The sequence below is a fragment of the Diabrotica virgifera genome, chromosome 10 (assembly GCF_917563875.1).
Source record: "Diabrotica virgifera virgifera chromosome 10, PGI_DIABVI_V3a".
Taxonomy (NCBI): Eukaryota; Metazoa; Arthropoda; class Insecta; order Coleoptera; family Chrysomelidae; genus Diabrotica; species Diabrotica virgifera.
Window position 1 is genome coordinate 95485247 of NC_065452.1, and position 23868 is coordinate 95509114.

At 35.9% G+C, this 23868-nt stretch overlaps 1 protein-coding gene across 1 annotated transcript in view; it reads left to right on the forward strand.

Annotated features, from left to right (window-relative positions):
* The first annotated feature begins 381 nt into the window (after nucleotides 1-381).
* LOC126893274 (uncharacterized) overlaps nucleotides 382-23868 on the forward strand; it is a 518645-nt gene continuing 495158 nt past the window's right edge. The window contains exon 1 of the mRNA XM_050663289.1: nucleotides 382-486. The gene's annotated coding sequence lies outside the window, so the exon portion shown is untranslated. The remainder of the gene's footprint in view (nucleotides 487-23868) is intronic.

The window sequence follows — 23868 nt, forward strand, 5'->3', positions numbered from 1 at the left end:
AATCGTGGCACTTTTCCATATAATTTACCTTCTACACCTTTAAATATTTAAAATCAAATAGCGATCTTACATTGTTGATATTATTGTTTATAAGTAAAAATAACGTTTAATCCTTTGCATATTCTGTTTATTACATACTGTGATCACCAAATTATCAAAAGCAATTGTTTGTATTAAAGAGTGTCACGAAAAAGGTTTTTATTTTTGCTAGTTTCTCTGGTCTATTATACATAACATAACATTATATTCCAGCTGATTTTCTAGCCGCATAAACCAGTTATAATGTGCCAATCGCTAAAAAACGACTCACAAACACAAAACATTCAGTCAAACACTTTCTTCATTTTTCGTATTCTTCAGTACGCGTCTTCACGTCGACTTCTGTATGAGCTTTCGTAACGTTCGGTTGTGTGACAGTTCAGTGTGGAAGTGATAATTCAAAAAAAACGCAGGCGGCAAAAACAAAATAGGAACTACATAATAGAGGTAACTAACAAATTTCCTATCTGTTGAATTCCTAAATTTCCTGTACTTTCTTTGAATAAAATAAATTATACATTATCTAGTTAGGTAAAAAAGAGACAGCTTTGCATTACACGGTTAATTATGGGGGATACTACCGGGGGGGCTAACCCCCCCGGTGATGAGGAGATGTTAGATAATATAGAAAACACTGAAAATAATAGTAGTTTAAAGAATACACCATTACTTGATAGCAATGCTAATTCAATCACTAATAATAACAATGAAATAAAAAAAGGAAAAAAACATTTCTATTATCAGTACACTGATACCGGTCCCTTTGAGGTATTTATGGAGTCAAAAGGCGATAACGTCGGTAATTATAGTTTTTTGAAATTAGCAAAATACATAAATGACAAAAAAATCGAGAATGTACTTAAACTTAGCAAAAAAGGAAAAAACCGAATTAGCGTTGCTTTCAAGAAATGGGAGGATGCTAATAAATTTGTTTTAAATGACGTGGTCAGAAATGATGGATATGAATTGTTTATTCCGGCAAATAACGTAACATGTAGGGGAGTCGTTAATAATGTAGATACTAGTATATCGGATGCAGATCTAATCAAATTTTCGGGATTGGCTTCGGCCAACATTAAAGTACTAGAAATAAGACGATTTAAACGGAAGTCTAAATATGACACGGAGAAATATATTGATACAGAAACGGTCGCATTTACCTTTTCGGGAAAAGTAATCCCGAAGGAAGTGAATATATATGGGATCCCTTTTAGGGTAAAACCATACATGATACCAGTGGTTCAATGTTATCGGTGTTTTCTTTTTGGACACACAAAAAATCTTTGTAGAGGGGGAGAAAAATGCAAAAACTGCGCGGAAAAAATACATGAAGGGGATTGTTCGATGAAATGTTTACATTGTAATAGCAGCTTTCATATAAGTACCTATGAGGAGTGTCCAGAGTATGTGAGACAGCGGAATATTAAGGCTGTCATGTCTCTGGACAATCTTTCATACTACGAGGCATGCGAGAGATTTCCTTATGTTTCTACTAGAAAATCGCAAGAGAATAATATATTCAGAATGAGCCAGGAGGAATTCCCAACATTACATAAAACTCAAACAAATAATTTAGAGACAATTCCCATCAATATGCGATGGATAGAAAATGTAAAGAGTAACCCTGAACACCTGTTTAGTAGAAAAATTGAGAATAACTCAAACAAAAATAAAAGAAAGGCTAATGAAACAAATAAGACATACAATAAAGAAGTACACAATCAATATTTATTATCTCCAAATGGGAGAAGCGAAGAGAGAGCTCGTGCAGTAAACAATGAGACTCCTGGATGTTCCCGTACAGAGCAACTAGAGAGGGACACAGAAAAAACACTGAATGCGATATTAAAAAAACTAGATTGGAAACATAAGGAACATATAATCAATTACTTGAACCAGCTATTTATACATGAAAGCTCATCGAACCAAAAGTTGCTAGATTTAGATGGATATCAAGAATCCACTTATTATCCAATGGAACATAAAAAGTTTAAGCAGTAACTATAACAGTCTGAAATATTTCATAAGCGAACATAGACCCAAATTAATTCTATTAAATGAAACTTGGCTAAAAAATAATCATCACTTCTATCTAAGAGGATATGAAATACATAGGTTGGATCGAGGGGATGGTTATGGTGGCCTAGCTACTGTGGTTCATAATAGTCTGGATCACAAAATAGTATATAGGTATAATAATAATGTTAGTAAAATTCAAATTTTAGCAATAAAAATAATAGATTGGGACATTACAGTTATTAACATTTATATCCATCCTAGGGCAAAAATAAATTTAAATAGTTGGGTTGGACGCATAAATAAAATCAGGGGAAATAAAATTTTAATGGGGGATATGAATGCACATAATGCACTTTGGGGAAGTCAAGTGTCTGTTAATGTTAATGGAAGAATAATTGCTGAATCCTTAGAGGATTTGGATCTAGTTTGCTGCAATGATGGGAGACCCACGCGGATTACCCTACCTGGACAGAATGCCTCAGCGGTAGACCTAACACTAATTTCCTCGGAAATTGCAAATATATGCCAATGGGATGTGTTAGAGGATTCTGGAGGCAGTGATCATTTTCCAACTTCTTGCAAAATCGCAATTGTAAATGAAAATATAGTAACACAAAAAAGTCATAAAAGAAATACAAAGAATGTCAATTGGGAGAATTATGCTTCAAAAATGGAAGACTTGATGAAGAATGGGTGTGAAGACTATAATTCATTTACACAAATTATGGAAATGGTGAGTGATGAGGAAATACCTCTCTTGAAAACAGAAAAATCTATAAGAAAAAAGAAAAGCCTTCCCTGGTGGGATAAGGAATGCTCTAATTTAATAAAAACAAGAAAAGAAAAAATTAAAAAATATAAGGAAGAAGCAAGCAATGAAAATTATATTGAAATCAAAAAAATATTTGCATACAGTAAAAAAATATTTAAAACAAAAAAAAGAAATAGCTTCAAAAGCTTTTGCAATGGATTGACAAGGGACACTCCTCTATCTGAAATATGGCGAACAGTTAAGCTATTCTCCACATATCAAAATGCTGTAATCCCTGCTAAACTTCCCAACAAAAACATAGCTCAGAACATATTAAATAATTTGGCAATTGACATAACAGATCCTGAGTTCATGGTTACCCTAACTAACGAGGATGTGGAGGACATTTCAAGGCAAGAAATAATAAGTGTCATAAATAAAAAGGATAAGGCTACTGGCTTAGATCTTGTAACATATAGCATGATAAACAGACTTCCCCTGGTGGCGCTAGATACATTGTCAAAAATATTTAATCAAATAGTTAAAAGAAACACAGGTTTTCCACAAGAATGGAAAAACACCCTTGTCATTCCCTTTTTAAAACCCAATAGAGACCCTTTATGTGAGGATAATTATAGAAACATAGCTCTAGAGTCATGTGTAGGCAAAATTTTGCAAAATATAATTAAATTAAGAATAGAACAAATAACGGAAAAAAAATCGATACTAAGCCCTAAGCAGTTAGGTTTCAGAAGAAACAAAGGGTGCAACGATAACTTAGCTTTAACAATCAATTATATTAGAACTGGATTTAGTAAAAATTTAAATACAATTGGAATTTTTTTGGATATCAGTAGGGCATATGATACAGTCAATATATATTTGCTATATAAATACTTATTAAAGTATGACATCCCAATAACTTATGCAAACTTGATCTTGCAATTTTTGCTCAACAGAAATATCTACGTTAAAGACAAATCAAATAATATATTAGGCCCAATGCAAGCATCCACTGGATTGCCTCAAGGGTCTCCACTCAGTCCAATATTATTTAATCTCTATACTAGATCCCTACATGATTTAATAAACCATGAGATGGAGTGTTTTCAATATGCAGATGATTTTGTAATTCTGGTGCAAGGATCTGATATATACAAGCTAATTAATTCCTTAAATACCCATATAATAAATTTACAGGAGTGGTTTGAGAAACACAACTTTAAAATTTCAGCACACAAATCAAAAGCAATAATATTTAGAAAAAGAAGTCAGGCTTATAACTTCCCACATTTGATATATCAAAATATGGAAATTCCATGGAAAAATGAAATAAAGTATCTGGGATTTCATTTACAGTGCAATTTGAATATGACAATTCAAATTAACGACATGATAACTAAAGCAAACAAAGGAATAAATGTCATGAGAGCAATTTGTGGTACAAAATGGGGAGCTGACCCGAACATTCTTTTGAGTTTATACAAAGGAATAGTTAGATCTCATTTAGATTACGCAGCCAATCTTTTAAACCCCTGCAGTAAAAGTTTGATGATGAGGTTGGAACAAGTACAGAATGTTGCCTTGAGAATCGTAACGGGTTGTCTACGTTCTACACCCATCTTAATATTGCAAGCAGAATGTTCAGTAACAACGTTACAAGTTAGAAGGGAGATACTAGCACATAAATATATACTCAAACAAATGCCGGAAAAAAACAATATCATAGTAAAGAGTCTAAATAAGCTAAACGAAGCAATAAATGCAAACAATAGATTCTGGAGGAACAAGGTCATACCTGATTACTCACTAGCATATACAAATATACTCAAAAAAACAAAAAACATAATTAGATATAAAATCAATCCTATATATGAGGTAGAAAGAAAAACTCTTCTATACCCCATTACAATTAAAAGTCTAGAATTTGAAAAATATGAAATTGAATCGAACGAAAGGTTCATAGCTAAATATGGTGGAATATATAATAATCATACCCACGTATATACAGATGGATCAATAGACCCACAAACAAATCAATCGGGATTTGGAATTTACATCCCAAGCATCAATTATAAATATTCGTCACGACTCCATAACTACACACAAATCTGCACAACTGAAATAATAGCGGTATACAAAGCCATGTCGGTATGTATTGAAAAGGAAATCATGAAAGCAGTGATCTTTGTAGATTCAAAAAGTGCCTTATCCAAAATATCTAGTCACAAATGGGACCAAATGGATTATGTAACTATAATGACCAAAAAACTACTGGTAGATGCAAATAATATGGGATTTTCAATAGGATTAGAATGGGTACCGGGACATCAGGGGATTAAAGGCAACGAGGTGGCAGATAGCTTGGCCAATATTGGGAGAGAATTAAGAGTACCATATGATGTAAAAAACATCAGCACAGATATCTTTTGTGTTACAAAAAAGAACATCTTGACTCAATTTTACAATAACTGGTATTCCCAAATTAAAGGTAAATATCCGGACTATTATGGACTGCAGGATAGTTTCCCTATAAAACCTTGGTATAACAAATGTGGATATTTGGGTAGGAACAATATTACTAACCTTAATCGTTTACGAAGTGGACATTGCAAAACTCCTTGTTATCTCCACAAAATAGGCAAAACGGAAACACCGATATGCGAATGCGGTACTATGGGAACATTGGTACACATCATCTTTGAGTGCCCCATAAATAAACATAAAGATATGGATTTGTATCTAGAACTAATAAAAGCTGGAATAGACAGTCCAATATCTTTACAGAGCATTTTATATAAACCCTCGAATAAAGTTATTAAGATAATCAATAAATTTATCAAATTTTTTCAAGTAGATCTATAGAATTTTGAAAAAATAATAATAATAACAATAACAATAAATAAATACTTCAGAAAATACAGGGAATCTCCTAAAATGTCAAAAATTATATTTGTATCCTTAAAATCCTTAATCCTAACCGAAGGTAGCCAGCCCTAAACCTATGTGAAAATGTTTGGAAGCTACCCCCAAACGAGAAAAGTCTTAAGTTAACCTTAAATGTTGTAACACTTTTCCCCCTCTAGCTACAGAAAAACAAGAAGAAGGACAAGGACCACATAGGACCAAAAAAAAAAAATAGATCTGAAGTTGACAGGACACCTGGTTGTGCATTGCCTTGAGCAAGACGCGCATAACCAATAACATGTACTGGGTAAATGATTAAAAAAAAATCGAAACCCAAAAAAAAAGGAAGAAGAAGAAGAAGCGTCTTCACGTCTCCTTTTTTCATTCGCGACGATTTTAGTGCAAATCATTACAGTAAATTAATACGGTAAATAGTTTAAATTGAAGAACTTTTGTAGTTTATTCCAAAATGATTATACATTCAATTCAGCAGTGCCTGTTCCTGTTGTGTTATAAAAAATTCTCGTGTGTTTTTCGGTTTTGATTTGTGAGCAAGACTTGCAGACTTTTCGGTATGATTGCAGACTTTTGGTAAGTCTTTGTTTTATATAATATTCTTATTGGATTTGTGTATACGTATAGTACCTAGCTGTAGTGTTTTTATTATACATTTGATTAGACTGTAATTATGTACAATTATTGCAATATTTAGATTTATTATACTTGAAAATTTAATATTCTTGGCAAAAATGACATATAATAATTTGCTGTTTTTATAATCATAAATAGTAGATTCCATTTTTATCAATTAGTATTTTCTTCTACTCTCTTACTTTAATAATAAACTGCTCGTCAAAAGTTAGGGATATAGAAAATTATGCTCAATTTCATAGATGATTTTTTCGTGAACAGATTAACGGATTTCGCTAATGTTTTCTTTATTATTTCAGATTTTTCTTTAGTATTTACACAGTTGTGCAAAGGTTTACTCAAACTTCTTTTTTGTACTTATACCGGGTGGAAGAAAAGAAATGTTTTTCTTATGTTAAGTTTGTGACACCCTGTAGGGAGGACGAGGTACTATGTTAGTATACATCGGAATCGTATTGTAGTCTTATGTTTTGTGAGCATTTTGTTTTTTGAATGTCCCTGATATCTTGAGAAATGAAGAAAATAGGTGGTTTTACTCTTTAACATGTGTTTTAACTGAAACACAACTAAATTAACAATAAAAAATAACAGTAAACAAAACTTTAAAAGCAGAAAGGTACATAAGATAAACAGTTCTTATCGACACGTATGAGTTATTTGTCGACCAGATAATCGGTATGCACAGCGCAACATAAGAGAGACAAGATTGTTTAATGGAGGCTCTGTGATGTTTTGGGGTATAATTTTCTCGAGAATAAGTACGGATTGGGCGTCTACGCTCTTTAAATAGCGAGAGGTACATTACACATATTTTTTTCTTTAAACACTCTCTTCCTTTCGCACTATATTTATGTAGAAAATAATTTCATCTTAGTGGTATGATAAGACATGGCCTCCTCACGTATCGCATGTCATAAGTTAAAACACATATTAAAGAGTAAAACCGTCTAGTTTTTTGTTATTAAATATATCAGAGAAATTTAAAAAATAAAATATTCGCAAAATATGAGACTACAACATAATATCGACGTATCCCAATCTTTGTGCCTTTTCCTCCCTACAAGGTGTCTCAAACTTAACATAAGAAACACATTTATTTTTTTCCACCCGGTATAAGTAAAAAAAACAAGTTTAAGTAAACGTTTGCACAACTGTGTAAATACCTACTAAAGAAAAATCTAAAATAATAAAAAAAATTAGCGGAATCCGTTAATCTGTTCACGAAAAAATCAACTATGAAAATGAGCATATTGTCTATATCCCTAACTTTTGACGAGCAGTTTATATGTATAATATCAATAATTATAATTTCAATGTCTGTATGGGTTTCACTCTGATACAGATTATTACGATACAGATTTTTAACCAATAGAATCGCGAGAAGACTTTCTGTCTCGAATGTTGCACATGCGCAATGAACAATATCAAGTAAAATTTCATACGCTTGACATTTTAAAATATTATGTAAACAAACTGAAAAATTTTAATAATTCTATTTAAGAATTTGTCTGAAGACGATAAGGATATCGAAACTTTAACCTCCATTAATTTTAATTGTAACTAAATTGTAATATTCAAAATATACAGGGTGTAACAAAAATGCAGGTCATAATTTAAATCACATATTGTGAGACCAAAAATAGTTCGATTGAAGCTAACTTACCTTAGTACAAATGTGCACATAAAAAAAGTTACTGCCCTTTGATGTTACAAAATGAAAATGGATTTTTTTCAATACATCGAAAACTATTAGAAATTTGTTACTGAAAATGGACATGTGGCATTCGTATTACAGGAATATTGTAAAAAAATAACAGTGAAATTTGTACACCCCATAAAAAATGTACGGGGTTTTGTTCCCTAAAACCCCCCCAAACTTTTGCGTACGTTCCAATTAAATTATTATTCTGGTATCATTAGTTAAACACAATGTAAAACTTTTTTGCCTCTTAGTATTTTTTCGATAATCCAGTTTTTATCGAGATGCGGCTTCTTTTTAACATGTTTACATAAAGAATTTATGGAGGTTTTTTTCCCTTTAAACCCACCAAATATTTGTGTACGTTCCCATTAAACTATTATTGTGGTACAATTAGTTAAACACTGTGTTTTTTTGAAAAGTTTTTTGCCTCTTAGTATTATGTCGATAAGCCACCTTTTATGGAGATGTACAGCTGATTCCTAAAAAAACTGATACGACTCTTAGTAAGATTTGATCATGTTGAGCAGTGTATTTGATTGGTTTGACATTATATTATATTTATTATGACAGACAAATTATAAAATAAACAAAAAACTGATTACATATATCTGTGGGTTGGTTCTAAAAGGGCCAATGTCAAATTTTTGTTTTTTTTGTACAGCTTTCTTTTGAATTTAATATTGACCAAACAAAATGCAAAAAATTGACTCTGGCCCTTTTACCATTAAGCCACATTATGTGACTTGGTGTTAAAATGGCCAATTTCAATTTTTAAGATTTTGTTTGGTATTAAATTCAAAGGAGTTGTTTTGAATTTAAATGAAATAAAAACACATTTAAACAAAAAATTTAAACAAAAAACACATCAATGAGTGTTGTTTGTTTCGTTAATTTATTGACTAGGTAATATGAGATCTGGTCTATTATGTGCCACTGTTTGGTCTGTGAGCACAGTGCGGTCCCAGTATCGCTTATAGTTGCCATTCTCAAGCATACTCTCAGGAACGCATTGATAATATGGGAGATGGTCCGTTTGGAGAAGTCCCGGTTTTATAGCTATCTCTTGATGAAGGATCCTTCCTACTGAGTCATGCGGTTCCTTGTATTCAGTTGCAGCAAGTGCCTGGCAACCCCGGTAATATGTTGGATGGTTTTTTGGGCTTGACATCCATATCGGCATCTGTCGTTTTGAACCTGCGGGTCTATGATGATATATTTCAGGTAATTTCTGGTTGGTATAACCTGATCCTGAATGGCCAGTAATGAACCTTCCTATAGGGTTGTTGTTAGTATTTTTATTATTATTGGAATAAAACAAACGACTTAACTCAACAATATATTAAAGCAAGCATTGTAACCAAATTAAAAGATAACTGGGCACTATCACAGGCAGCAAAACATTTTAACATAAGCAGAACCACAGTTTTTCTATTAATAAAAAATGAAGGGAACAAGAAACTCTCGAAAGAAAGCGAGGGTCTGGAAAACCAAAAATATCTACCGCTCATGAAGATCGTACGCTTTTGGAGAGATTAGAAGGAAATTCTTATGAAGATGCGAAAACTGCAAAAATTTGTCACAGTTTGGAAGACCAAAACTATACTAAATTTAGGTATATAAAAATAAAATTAATATTTTGTAATATCTTCATCAGCATTGATATCAGCTTGTAGTCTTCGGTCCATCTGCGTGAAAGGAACTATGAAATTGTCTTCTTCAGCGAGCTCTCCCCAAACCTGTTGTATACCGTGCCACAGCTCTTCAGCATTTTGAGGTAAAAAATTACGCCGATACAACCGTTTTACAAGAACGCCCCAGACATTCTCGATTGGGTTTAAATCTGGACTGTAGCTGGGCCATGGTAAGGTTTCGATGTTGTTATTCTGGAGCCACTGGTTTATAATATTTGCAGTGTGAACAGGACAATTATCTTGTTGGAGGATAAAATTATTTTCTGGATACAACTGTTCTACACTGGGAAACATGATGTTTTCTAGAATATTTAGATAAGTCTTCCCAACAAACCTGCCATCAATACGCCATACAATTCCCATTCCTCTAGATGAAATCCATCCCCATACGTTGACGCCAAAATGACCAGCTGCTCGATATCTATCAATATATAGAGGATTAAATCTATTATTATCTGGTTTATACACCCCCATTTTGCCCTTTTTAGAAGATTGAAAAATTTTCTCATCTGTAAATATTACCCTGTCCCAAAAATCTTGATTTTGTATCTGATGGTTTAATTAAAGCAAATATAAGTCTTGATTGCTTTTGTTCTGGTGTAAAAGCTTGTTTTTTGCTGCAGTTCGGTACCTAAGACGCGATGCTTTAATTCTGCGCCAAGTTGTTGTCTTTCTTCCCGGAAACTGTGACATAATTCTTGCAGTTTTCGCATCTTCAAAAGGATTCTCTTCTAATCTCTCCAAAAGCGTACGATCTTCATGAGCGGTAGATATTTTTGGTCTTCCAGAACCTTGTTTTCTTTCGAGAGTTTCTTGTTCTCTCCATCTTGTATTAATAATAAAAACTGTTGTTCTGCTTACGTTAAAATGGTTCGCTACGGCAGATAGTGACCAACCATCTTCTAATTTCGTTACAATTCTTGCTTTTAGTTGTTTGCTAGCATGTGGAGCCATTTTTTGAGGTTGAACAGAATAAGTTATCTGACAAATTTTAAGATTTGGCAGTGACAGTGACAGAATGTAAATAAAAGTATTTATCCTTCAAAATACACTGCTCAATTTTCTACAAAATACGCTTCAAGAGCCGTATCAGTTTTTTTTTGGAACCAGCTGTATCTTCTTTTTTAATATGTTTCAAAATATACCTAAAAATGTAAATTATAAATCAATTTTCAGATTATTAACAGGTCTCTATAATCGTACTTAACCATACACAAATCATAAACACTGGCTAATCGCAAAAGACAAATCATAAACACTGGCTAAAGTAGTGAGACGCAAAAACGTTTTGAAAACATTGTGTTTAACTAATGGTACCATACCACAATAATAATTTAATTGGAACTTACACAAAAGTTTCTGGGGGTTTAAGGGAAGAAATCCCCCATACAATTTTTATTGGGTGCACAAATTTCACTATAATCTAATTTTAAGATGTTCCTGCCATAAGAATACTACATGTCCATTTTCAATAAAAAATTTATAATAGTTTACGATATATTAAAAACAATTGATTTTTATTTTGTAACTTCAAAGAGCTGTAACTTTTTTATGTGCACATTTGTACTGAGATAAGTGAGGTTCAATCGAACTATTTTTGATCCCAGAACATGTGATTTAATTTATGACCTGAATTTTTGTTACACCCTGTATATGTATTAACAAAATAATGTTGACTATGGACCCGTTGTTGGTGACTACCTGCCATCTTTTTGATAACTTTATATACATATTCCATCTCATGGTCCTTGTGGTGGAAGTCTACAATAATTCTGATATATCAAGGAACATCAACGATGTTCCTGAACACTTTATTCTGGAATCTCTGGATGATCTAGTTATTACTTGAATTGACACAGATCCAGGGTTAGCAACCATACGTCCATACTGATCTCAGTATTTGTGTATATATCAGTTGTTTGTTATGTATGGACAATGCTAAGTTTCTTCCCATCAGCCAGTACATTTTTTAGTAACGGATACCTAGTTCTTCCCTTTTCTTTTTAGTATGGACTTTCCACCAAAGTGATACATAAGTATTTTTCGGAAGATGCATATGATATTTGGGCATCATTTATTCTAATTGGAATATTTTGGATTTTTTTCTTTGTAAAATTAACGTGAATTGATCATTCATTTAGTTTTATTTTCCATTTTTTAGTCCAACTATGGATTTTATTTATTCTGCTGCTTCTTTGCTGGTATCACCTACTGCTAGGATAGCAGTATCATCTGCAAATTTTGCTATAGTATAATTTCCTAGTTCCGGTATATCGTATTTGTATAACATAGAGGAGCGGGACTAATAGGCTTCCTTGAGGAACTCCTGCTTTAATTTCTTTTAGATCTGTGTACACGTATTCTTGCCTAATTCTGAAATATGTCATCTATCTTTTGTATGAATGCAAAATTTCAGAATATTGTTTAGGTATAAAAATCTTGAGTTTGTATATTTAACCTTCATGCCATACTTTGTCGAAGGCCTTAGCTACGTCTAATTATACTGTACAACAGACTATTCTTCTAATGATTTTTTAATTATGTTGGTAATTATGTTGGAAATTTAGCACAAGATATATCGATTTTGCATTGTGTCCAGGATGACGTCAGGAAAAAAGTCTATTATACAAAAATGGATGGAAATTCATAATTGTACTTAAAATGCATGCAAGTGCATAAAATGTATCCAAAAATGCATAAACATTGTAACATTTTTTTATATTATTTGATTAGTAAATAATTAATATACCTGTTGGATTAAATTTTAAACCCACTAGTACTCATTACGGGTACGCCTATGGCCGTTTCAGTAAATAACTACCCTTGGCTAAATTTATTATCATAACGGTACTGGCACATTTCGTTGTCGGTATGACAAACGCAAATAACTGAAGTAAAATTTAATAAAAAATTTTGGTCCTGGTAAAAGGTATATTATTTTAAAAAGCCCTATAAGGCTACAAACATCGAACAAAACGTTTTCGCTCTAAAAAGAGCATCATCAGTGTTGCCTAAAATAAGTATAACCATATTAATTATCAAAATGTTAAACTTAAAATGATGACCAAGGTAGAAGCAAAGTTTGGTTATACTTACAAGAACATGGTGAGCCAACCAAAAAATACGAAGGTCAAAGCCTTTCAAAAATGGACTAAAATTCACATCAAAATGCTTACATAGCAAATTCCAAAGGATGGATATAATCCCTAAGGATACGGCCCTAGGAAAACATATGACTCCCACACGTTGTAAGTGGGTCAAAGGTAACAAATTAGGTCATTATGTTACAAGAGCTGACAGGCAACTAAGATGTGAGATATCAAAAGCGAATCTGTCTGATGTCAAGACAACAATTGTCAATGGAACTTGAAGTATCATGAAAAGTTGGTTACACAGCTACTAAATTTATAGTTGTTTATAGTACAAGCAATGATAACAGCTAACATCTTTCAAGTTTCACACATCTAGTAGTTATTCCATTCAGCCAACCTTTCATTCATCATTTGGTTTGTTTGGTTGCCTGGTCTCTGGAGTCCCCTCTCCCGTCTCCCGTTCCATCCCTCCTTGTGGAGTATTGGGCGCTTATGCGTTTCTTGGCCAAAAGTGTAAGATTGCTGTCTGGCCGGGACAGCGCATCTTCTTTTGTTTTTATTCTCTGGATAAATTGTGAACTAATTCCCTCCACTCTCTTCTATCTTTTGCTCTCTTTTTGACTTCGCCCCATCTTAGTCCAATTTTTTCGTGTTCTCTCGTTGTTGTTCTTTTCCAGCTGTTGTCTGGTCTGCCCCTCTTTCTTTTTCCCTCTGGTTGGTATTCAAGTGCTTGTCTTGCTATGCTGCTTTGGTCTTTCCTTAAAGTGTGGCCGATCCATTTCCATTTTTTTTCCTTGACTGTAGTAGATACGTTAGTTTGCTTTGTCCTTTCCCATAGTTCTGTATTAGTTATTTTATTTGGCCAGTATATTTTTAGGATTTTTCTTAGAGATTTGTTTACAAATGTTTGTAGTTTTTTAGTTGTATTTTCGTCCTGTTTCCATGTTTCTGCTCCATAGAGCAGTATACTTTTAATGCAACTGTTAAAGATTTTAATTTTTGTTATTTCCGATATTTCGTTTGTTTGCCAAATTTTATTTAAAGCGTTGAATGCGTGTTGCGCCTTTGTTATTCTCGTCTGTATATCCTTTTTACACCCCCCGCTCCTTTCCATGACAGATCCCAGATATGTGAACTTGTCTACCTCTTCTACTTCTTTACCGTTTATCATTATTTTATTATTTGGATGGTTATTATTTTTTAGAAGTTTAGTTTTTTCTGTGTTTAACTAATTTAATTAAATAAACACAATTTTTAATTTTCTCATATACTCAATAATCTTACTCAACACTTATCTTCATCTGACCCCACTTTAGTTGTAGCTTAGACACTTTCATCCAAGTTATTAATTTTTCTTTGCCCTAGATGTTATTTAACATAAAAGGACATAATAAAGAAATTTGGACTAAGCTTGTAATACAACCTTTTCAGTCTTGTCAATTTGTGTTGATGAACCCATCTATATTTTATTAACTGATAAATAAGATTTTGCATTTACAACTTTTTCAGCATTTGATATCACGAGCCCTATTTTGTCTCTAATTTTTCAGCCAGTCTCTCAGCCATCATTTGTGTTGGTTCACAAATATAAATTATCTAATTTCAAAACACAAACCATACATTACATTCTCTGTATGTTGTTTTGCCTACCTTTCTTCATCAATTTACGTTAACTTCATTGATGATTGTGGGTACTCAAATTCCCCCCTTCTATTTTACATCTAGATAATCTATTCTCACTAACTCTTTATTTTTATAATTCCAACACACTGATGTTAGCTGTTATCATTGCTTGTACTACTATAAATTTAGTAGCTGTGTAACCAACTTTTCATGATACTTCAAGTTCCATTGACAATTGTTGTCTTGACATCAGACAGATTCGCTTTTGATATCTCACATCTTAGTTGCCTGTCAGCTCTTGTAACATAATGACCTAATTTGTTACCTTTGACCCACTTACAACGTGTGGGAGTCATATGTTATCCTAGGGCCGTATCCTTAGGGATTATATCCATCCTTTGGAATTTACTATGTTAGCATTTTGATGTGACTTTTAGTCCATTTTTGAAAGGCTTTGACCTTCGTATTTTTTGGTTGGCTCACCATGTTCTTGTAAGTATAACCAAACTTTGCTTCTACCTTGGTCATCATTTTAAGTTTAACATTTTGATAATTAATATGGTTATACTTATTTTAGGCAACACTGATGATGCTCTTTTTAGAGCGAAAACGTTTTGTTCGATGTTTGTAGCCCTATAGGGCTTTTTAAAATAATATACCTTTTACCAGGACCAAAAGTTTTTATTAAATTTTACTTGTAATTAATGGTATACAGCCAGCTACAGGAAATTCTTCCTTGTGGATGCAAATAACTGAGTTTATTATTATAAACGGGACCATTTTTTTATTGCAGCTTTGCCGAAACACAATGTTTTGGAAATTAACCCAAAGTCTCTTATTTTATATATCTCCTGTTATTGTAATCTGTTAGTAAGAAAGGTACCGTTAAGAAACCTCCCAAAAAGTTACTGCTAGAGTTCCGTTAGGTATTACACTTTATTCAAAGCGCCATGGTATTGCCATGTTTTATGGTCACTTTCCGTTTCAGTAATATTTCAAAGGAATAACTTTCCCTTCTGAAAACCACTGTTAGGTCCCTTGACTTAATCTTTCGGCATCTTTATAAAATACCGCTACTTTACCTAAAAACTAAACTAGGTCGGTTCTTTTTTTGGAGGTCCATTTTTTTGAGTAGGGATATATTCTCACTTTTTTAGAGGGAAAGATCGCAAAAATTGCGAAGAGAAGGACTTGGCTGCTGAATAGCTTGAAGTGCAGACGTGTGTCTCTAGTACCTCATATCTTATCTACCATATACCTTATCTTTTTTTTTTTTGGGAGGTGAAAATCTTCTAAAGACCGTCTGGGAAGGCGTCCCAGGTGTGTTGGATTCAGTCCGCCACGCTTCACCGTACCGGATCGCCTACCAACTAAACTCACCTCCTCTTTCTCCAGCCGACGAGTCCGGGACCACTCTTAGCGAGTATATACACTGACCCGTCGACCTTACTCTTAACCCCCTGGCACATTTCGCGTGCGTTCCGCAGACTAAGTGACCCCCTAGTTGCCCCACCCCACACACACCTCGCAAAAGACCGGTCAGTGAAGACGACCGTCCCGTGCAACCCATGTGTGGGTGAGGCAACCGGGGTGCCCCCCATCCAGCATGAAACTAGCGAGAAGATACCAGTCGGCAATTACGAGTAACTCCAAGCATTCATGTTTTCATTCACTCACACTAACTCTCACACTCATACTGAAATAATGAAAAACGATTATAAAAAAAATTTTGTATGGATAAAATTATGGTACGATATTAAATAAAATAAATAAAATTAAAAGGTAAAATCGATAAAATATTTGTATAAATAAAATTAAATAAACAGATAAATAAAATAAAGTAAAATAACATGATAAAGCAGTCAGCGTAGGTTGGATGTAAAAGGTCCTCCCACCCTGGCTGCCCTCTACAACACAAACACGTTAAAATAAATAAAATAAATAATAAGGGTCATCCTGCTTGCACTCGCCTCTCTTTTTCCTCTTTGTGCTTCATTGTTTTTGTAACAAAGGCAATGACCAGGTCGAAGTCACTCTTGCTACTGATAGCTTTATCCATAAGCTCGTGAGGCTCGCCTAGAGGAGACCCCAGACCCAGCTGCAGCTCGGTACGCCCCGCACGGTATGCCGGGCATACGAATACGACATGTTGCGCGTCATCCACCACTCCACACTCGGGGCATATATCGTCCGCGGTCTTCTTTATACGATAGGTATATGATCTGAACGATCCATGTCCCGTCAAGAACTGTGTAAAGTAGTAATTGACGCGCCTGTGCCCGCACTCGTACCACCTTACTACATCCGGAATCAGAGATCTCGTCCAGGCTGCCTTTTCGACCTCGGCTGCCCATTCCCTCTGCCACAGCTCTAAACTTCTGTTTCGTTCTTGAGGTCCTGAACCAATTGCCCCGTTACCCCTCTGATACATTCGGACTCTTTCTCTGGCCAGAATGTGCACCGGCACAGAACCAGCCACAACCTGTAAGGCAATAGTTGATACGGTTCTGTACGCGCTGCACACCCTGATCAGAGGTTTTCTCTGTACTCTAAGAAGCATGTCTTTATATTTCTTCTTCTCCAGGGCCTCGTGCCATACTGTGGCCCCGTACAGTGCGATGGATAAAATTGATTGCAACATCACCGCTCTTTTATGAGATCCAGGACCCCCTATATTTGGCATTAACTTGTTTAACGTGGAGGTCCTTTCTTCCGCTTTCCGACATGCCTCTTGCACGTGTGGTCCGAATGTCCGTTTGTCATCAAAAGTAATTCCTAGATATTTAACTGTCTTCTGGGGTCTTATTTCGGAGCCTTTGTACTCAAATACTATATCTTTTCTATCTCTCGTTCCCCTGAAGATTATCGCTTGTGTTTTCTCTACTGCTAGCTTTAGGTCATTTCTTTCTATCCATTCCGCGGTTGTCTTGATTGATTTGTTTACTCTCTCTTTTATACCCCAATTCATGTCGTCTTCTACTAGTAAAGCCAGGTCGTCCGCGTATGCAATTGCTCTTACTCCTCTCATCTTATTTACTTCTAGTACCCCGTTGTATAGTATGTTCCATAGTGTGGGTCCCAGGACCGACCCTTGGGGTAGTCCCGCGGTCATTTCCAACTTCTTTTTTTTTATATGCATACGGTTCTCTCGGACAGATAGTCCTTTATTATGTTGGACACATAATCTGGAGCCCCAAATTCGACGATTCTGTCTACTATGAGGCCCCAGTTTGCTGAATTAAAAGCGTTTTTTATGTCCAACAGAACAAGGACCACCCATCTTTTTTTGCTTGCTCTAGCCGCGTCTCTTATCCAGGTCGCGGCATCGACGGTCGATCGACCTTTTCGAAATTCGTATTGTTGTTGTGATAATACTCTCTCATTTTCCAACATGCCTTCCAGCCTCTTCTTGATAAGTCCCTCGTAGAACTTACCAAGGCAGTCCAGGAGGCATATTGGCCGATAAGAGGATGCTGAATTGGGGGGTTTCCCAGGCTTTAGGAGCAGAACAAGGTTCGCTTCTTTTAAGTCCCTGGGAAACTCTTGCTTCTGCAGTAGGTCGTTGCATATTCTTCTGATCAAACCTGGTTTCTCCGTTGCTATTATCTTAATTGCCTCTGGTGGCAGCCCGTCGGGGCCGGGAGCTTTCCCCGTCTTCATCTCCTGACCAGCGGTTTTTATTTCCTCTTCCGTGAACTCCTCCACCATCGTTGGAAAGATTTTTGTAAAAGTTTAAATGTCCTTAGTGGGGAAGAGGAGTTCAGCCGATTTCATCCGCTGGTCCTCGTCCAGTTTATATGGGGCCATTATCCTTAATGACTTCATGGTAATTTTGTAGGCATCACCCCATATATCCTCATCCAATGCTTTTATCAGGGTCTGCCACTTTTCCTTTTTTTCTTGTTTTATTTTTTTATTCAGTGTTTTCTTTAGTTCTTTGTAGATTTCTTTGAGCTCGAAGTTGCCCCCCTGGCTTCTCGTGTAATTACTTCGAGCTCTGAGGCATCTTTCCCGTAGACCTTCTATCTCATCCGTCCACCAGTAGGGGGATTTTTTGTTATTCTTTTTCTTCACGGTGGCCAACTTTGCTGCATTTTCTAATGCTTTTCTCAGTTGGCCAAGATCAGAAATCTCTTCCTCATTGATCTTTCTGACCTCCGATAGGTATGTGGTTTTGTTAAAATAGATTTCGGTGTTTCCTATCGGCCGCCTTACTTTCCCATTCACCTTAACCTCGTACTGGATGTAGCGGTGGTAGGTAAATAACTGGTCGTCGAGAACATCCCATCCCTGTATTATTTTGGATAGCCCTTCAGTTGCGATAGTTACATCAATATGTGTCTGGCTGGCCCCTCTTACGAAAGTTGGTTTATTATTATTTAAGACTTGGAGGCCAGCCTGGGCTATCCATTCGTTCCAAAGTTCCCCCTTTTTGTCATTTATGGGGGAACCCCATAACCTCGATTTAGCATTGATATCCCCGGCGACCAAGATTTCTTTTTCGCTTGTGGCGGCGCTCATTATCTCATCTACAATAGTCTTGTATCTTAACATAGGGATGTTCGGTGATATGTAGCATGCCAGGAGGCTGAAATCCCTCAGTTTGATGAGTATGATTTCCGCCCCTGACAATGCCCCGCACCCCTAGATCCCTATTTCTCATGAGCACCGCCACATTTTTTCCTTTATCTTGTACCCATCCACCGTCCGATGTTATTTTTTGTTTGGTTCGGGGACGATGAGCAGGTCAGTTTCCAGCTTGCAGGCTTTTAAGTGGACAAGATCGTGCGCTCTACGTGCTCTGCCCACGTTCACCTGTAATATCCGTATACCAGGTTGATCCTTGAGGTCTGTTTTGGTTCAGTTCCCTAGAGTCGTCCCTGCATCGGATTCGCCTTTTTTGAAAAATTAAAATAGTTAAAAACTAAAATAAATAAATAAATAAGTATAGATAAAATGAATAAATAAAATAAATAGGTAAAATGTGTATAAATAAAATAGTTAGGTAAATAGAAATAGTTAAAATAGTAACATAAAGTTAAAATAGGTAATGTAAATAATAAAATAGATCTGTAAAATAATAAATTAGTAATTTTAAAATTTGTATAAATACAATACAACCTAGGTGGGCTGTATATGGGCCCACCCTCGTTTTCCAGGAAGTCTATTTCGTTTTTTTTTATTCGTTTCTTGGGGTTCTCCCTCATCTCCCCTACCGTACACTAGGGCTCGATAGGCTGGACAGGCCATCCTGTCCATTCTATGCCCTTCCTCTTTGCAAACTGAACAATATGCTTTATTGTTACAGTTTGCGGCAGTGTGCCCTGTCTTCAGACAGTTATAACAGCAGGCCGCCCTGCTCTCCTCTTTACACTCGTAGGTACTGTGGCCAAACTTTAGACACTTAAAGCATCTCACCGGGGCGTACCTCTCCATTACCGGGCATCTTGTCCATCCGATCTTAATTGTGCCGTACCTCCTCAGTTCTTCTGCTTTGGAGGTTCGTACGGCTATTGTGGTCACCTGCTCCCCGTGTTTGTTCGTCCTCAGTACTTTAATGTCAATTTCTCCTTCCGGGATGCCCGTATAACTTTTGATTCCTTCTCTCAGACTTTTCTCACTCACTCCTGAGTCTAAATTAGCTATAGTGAAGAAATTTTCCTTTCTCCTTATCGTTGTATTTATTCCTTGCATTTTGTTGTTAAGTTCTGCCCTCAGTTTTTGTGCTGCTCCCCTCCCCTTTAGCTTTACTAGGAGATCCCCCCCATTTGTTCTTTTTAACCTGTCTACTTGGATCTCCATCTTTCCTATATCTATCTTATTCTTCATCTCACTTAGTACCTCGTTGTATTTTTTTTCCTTTGTCCATTTTTATAAGGAGAGCTTCCTCTTGTTCCACTTTTCTCTCTACACCGAATTCCTTGCCTCTTACTAAAATCTCCCAGGATATAGTTTCTCCATGTCCTACATATTCGAGGGCTTTCCTTATAGTCTCTTTATTCAGGTCGTTTGCGACTACGACCCTCATGACCTCTGGGATTTCGTTTGTTTCCTTCCTTATTTCCTTTATCGCCTTTACTGCCATATCGTATGCGTCTCCCCCCTGTTCTTTTTCTAATCTGGCAACGAAAGTATACCATGTTGTTTTTTTATTTGCTTTTCTTCTGGTGTTCTCCAGGTAATTTATTTCTCCCTCTTCTATTTCTTCTAGCATCTCCGCTAGGTCCTCCCCTACGTCTTTAATTGTGTTTTCTACGCCTTTATCTTTCGCGTCCTTTTTTGTAAAAACTAAACAGTTCTTTTTTTCTACTGTTTCCAGTAGACCCGCTTGTTCCCACTTTGTCTTTTCATATAGTTTCTCTTCCCATTTAGTGTCGCATATGCTCATAAAAGTTTTTTTCCCTCTCCCCATATTTAAGGCCCTTTTGATTTTTTCTTGTTCTTGTTTCTGCCTCTCTTGCTCCACTTTTAATTTACAGTGGTCACATTTTAATTCATTTGATGTTTTTTCGTTTGTACTATTCTCCTCCTTTTTGTTGTTGGTGGATTTTATAATCCCTATCAATTTTTTTACATCGGTGTCCATCTCCACCTTTTCTTTAAGCTGCTCGCTTAATTTATTGAACATTTCTTCGAGTTTTGTATTTAATTCCTCCAATTTCCTATTTATTTTTTCTTGTTTGGATTCATTTGGAAACGTATGCTCTCCTCCAGCCTTTCCCTCTTGAGGTCATTTATCCTCTCCATGCTTTCAGCTTTCCTTTTTTTGTTGTTTATGATCTCCACATCCTGATATTCATCCAGGAAGATTGTCGCCAGCACACTTTTCTTCGATACTCTGCCATCCTTCTTTAATGTTGTCTACTTCTTCTTCCTGTGATTGTTTCTCCCCTATCTGTTCTTCCTCCTTTTCACTATATTCTTTAATTTCCTCCTCTACTAATGTCGACTGCTTTGCAACAGTTGACCTATTCATTTTTTGTTGCCGATCGTGTCTTCTTACAAGTTCCCTCTCAAAACTATTCATCATCTCTCCTTCCAATTCTTTTTAAGTCGTCTTGCGACTGTTCTTCCCTATTCTTTTTTTCAGTTTCCGTTGCATTGTCCATATTATCTCGCCGATGGTCGTCATTGTTGTCACCTGTCAGTTTTGTTTTTTTTATATTACTCATAAATGGTCCCACGAGCCGGGACGTGCTATACGTCTGGCGCGGCAGTGCGCCCTTACCGCGCTAAGGCTTAGGTACTTCGGGAGGTCGCCAGGTATCCCGAAGGGATCGTTTGTGATACTCTAACCCTCGCATCTCTCATATCTTTGGCACGATGCCTTCCACCGTGATAGTGGGGATTATTTTATTGAGGTTTACTCCTCTAGGCTTTTTATCACGGTTGCCTCCGGATTCAGTGGCAGTCTGTATTCACAGGCTACCTGTAGTTTCCGCGTAACTGCTGCCTGCCCTGTTACGCGGGATTTGGGATGGATGTGTGGTGGAAAAGGTACATTGGTGGGGTAAGACATGGCGGCTACACGCAGTGGGTATGTCGAAAAAGTTTTCGAATAGAGATTTGTGATCGAAGTCCGACGGCGGAGGCCCACGCGATGTATTTGGGGCCCACCATCGACCCTCGGTCACAATGCTGAGGTGGACGAGATTAACTTTTAGGGACTAGAGTAGCCGTAGGGAAGTTGGAGAGTGAGATACAACTGCTGAAGGCGAAGGCGTCGCAGACTGCTCGCCTCAGTTGCGACGCCTTTTAGCATCCAGCGGCGGTGTCCGGCGCCCACCCGGTGCACAGTCGCTGGACGCTGGGACTGTTCTTGGTTTCACCGATCGTGCTCCCCTCACAATTTTAGGGACCACGACCGGTTACTCGGCTCTCCCACCGTCGTCGAGGTAAAAATACAATCCCAAGGAGAGACCATATACCTTATCTGCAATATATCTTGGAAGTGAGAAGTCACTCTATGATCTATGATCTTATCTGAGTGGTAGTCACTCGCTTATCGTATCTGTATTTGGATCTAACACACGATTAGATTCAAATTACCATATAACTTCAGTGCTTGCTTACTAGTTAAAGTAAATATAGAGTCAGTGCAATTTAAGAGGCAGAGTAACTGTAAGTGTCTTAATTATACTACCTACAACTATTTCCAAAAATAAAGCAATCTATGGGCTATCTACCTCAAAAATATCTTCATCTGTGGTTAAGGCTAACCTCCGATGTAATCTCATCAGCGATTTCATTAATAGAATTTTTTATTCATTACATAAGAACTTTTCATTGTCAAACCTTAATTTATTAATAGCTGTGCGATTGGCTTTTTGTTTATAAAACCAAGTGCGGGGTGGTTTTTGATCTTTGAACTGTAAACGTTTGTTAACTTTGTATGCTTTGCATTAAATTTTATTATATCTTTGTACTTTATATTTTCTATCAATCATTCAATTTACCATATCAGTTATCTCGAGATAAGCCCTAAAACAGTAAAGAGAGATTTTTCATGATAGATGCTTGATTTGTTTTTAATTCATAACCAGGCTCTCTTTACTGTGTTTTTAATTGTGCATGTTTTTGTCATAATATGATACTTGTATTTATTCTATCATAATCATTTTTTATTTCTAACTGTACACAAAAACACATTAATTGTTGGTGCAGTTTTGATTGGTGTATATTGTTTTCTCTTTATTTCTTGTGTCTTTTTGGGATTCACCCTTCTGGTGAACCATTTGTACAATATATTGTTTTTTGTTTATGTCACGAGTTTTATTTATCTACTCCTAATAAGTTCCCTGATTAGAGATTACCTCTAAATATGTACTAATTAACTGTCTATATCTTTTCTTGTATTTGGTCTCAGAACCTCATTATCTTTCCTTACCTACCTGTTTTCGTTTCTAAGGTTTCTTAATTTTCCCCTTGCAACCCCAAAAAGTTAAGTGACGCCCTGTATATCTTCTCTTATCTTAGGTAATTTAACCTATCTATCTTTTTATCTGTTTCTCACTCTTCTCTAATCTACCTTCTCTTGACTTATCTTTACCTATTTCTTCTATTGACTCCCTTCCAAGTTCCAAAAGCTAGTTTCGGACCCACGACTCGCTTTCCACCTACCATCTGGCTGCCGTCGCAGTGTCTCCATTGGTGACCTTTCTAGCACCATCCAAAAAGAGGTTTCCGAACATGTCAAAATAAGTATATTAAGGGTCAGACGTTGTTATTCAGAGGGTTTTTGGTACCAATGAACACGAATACGTAATCAGAACCGACCCCTGAAGCACCTGGTGCTCAGAGTTATTGCTAAGGCACGTTATCTGGAATTTCGGAGGTTTTCGGCACTCTATTGCTGTAAACAGATTACTCGGATGTTTTTAGATGACTGAATAT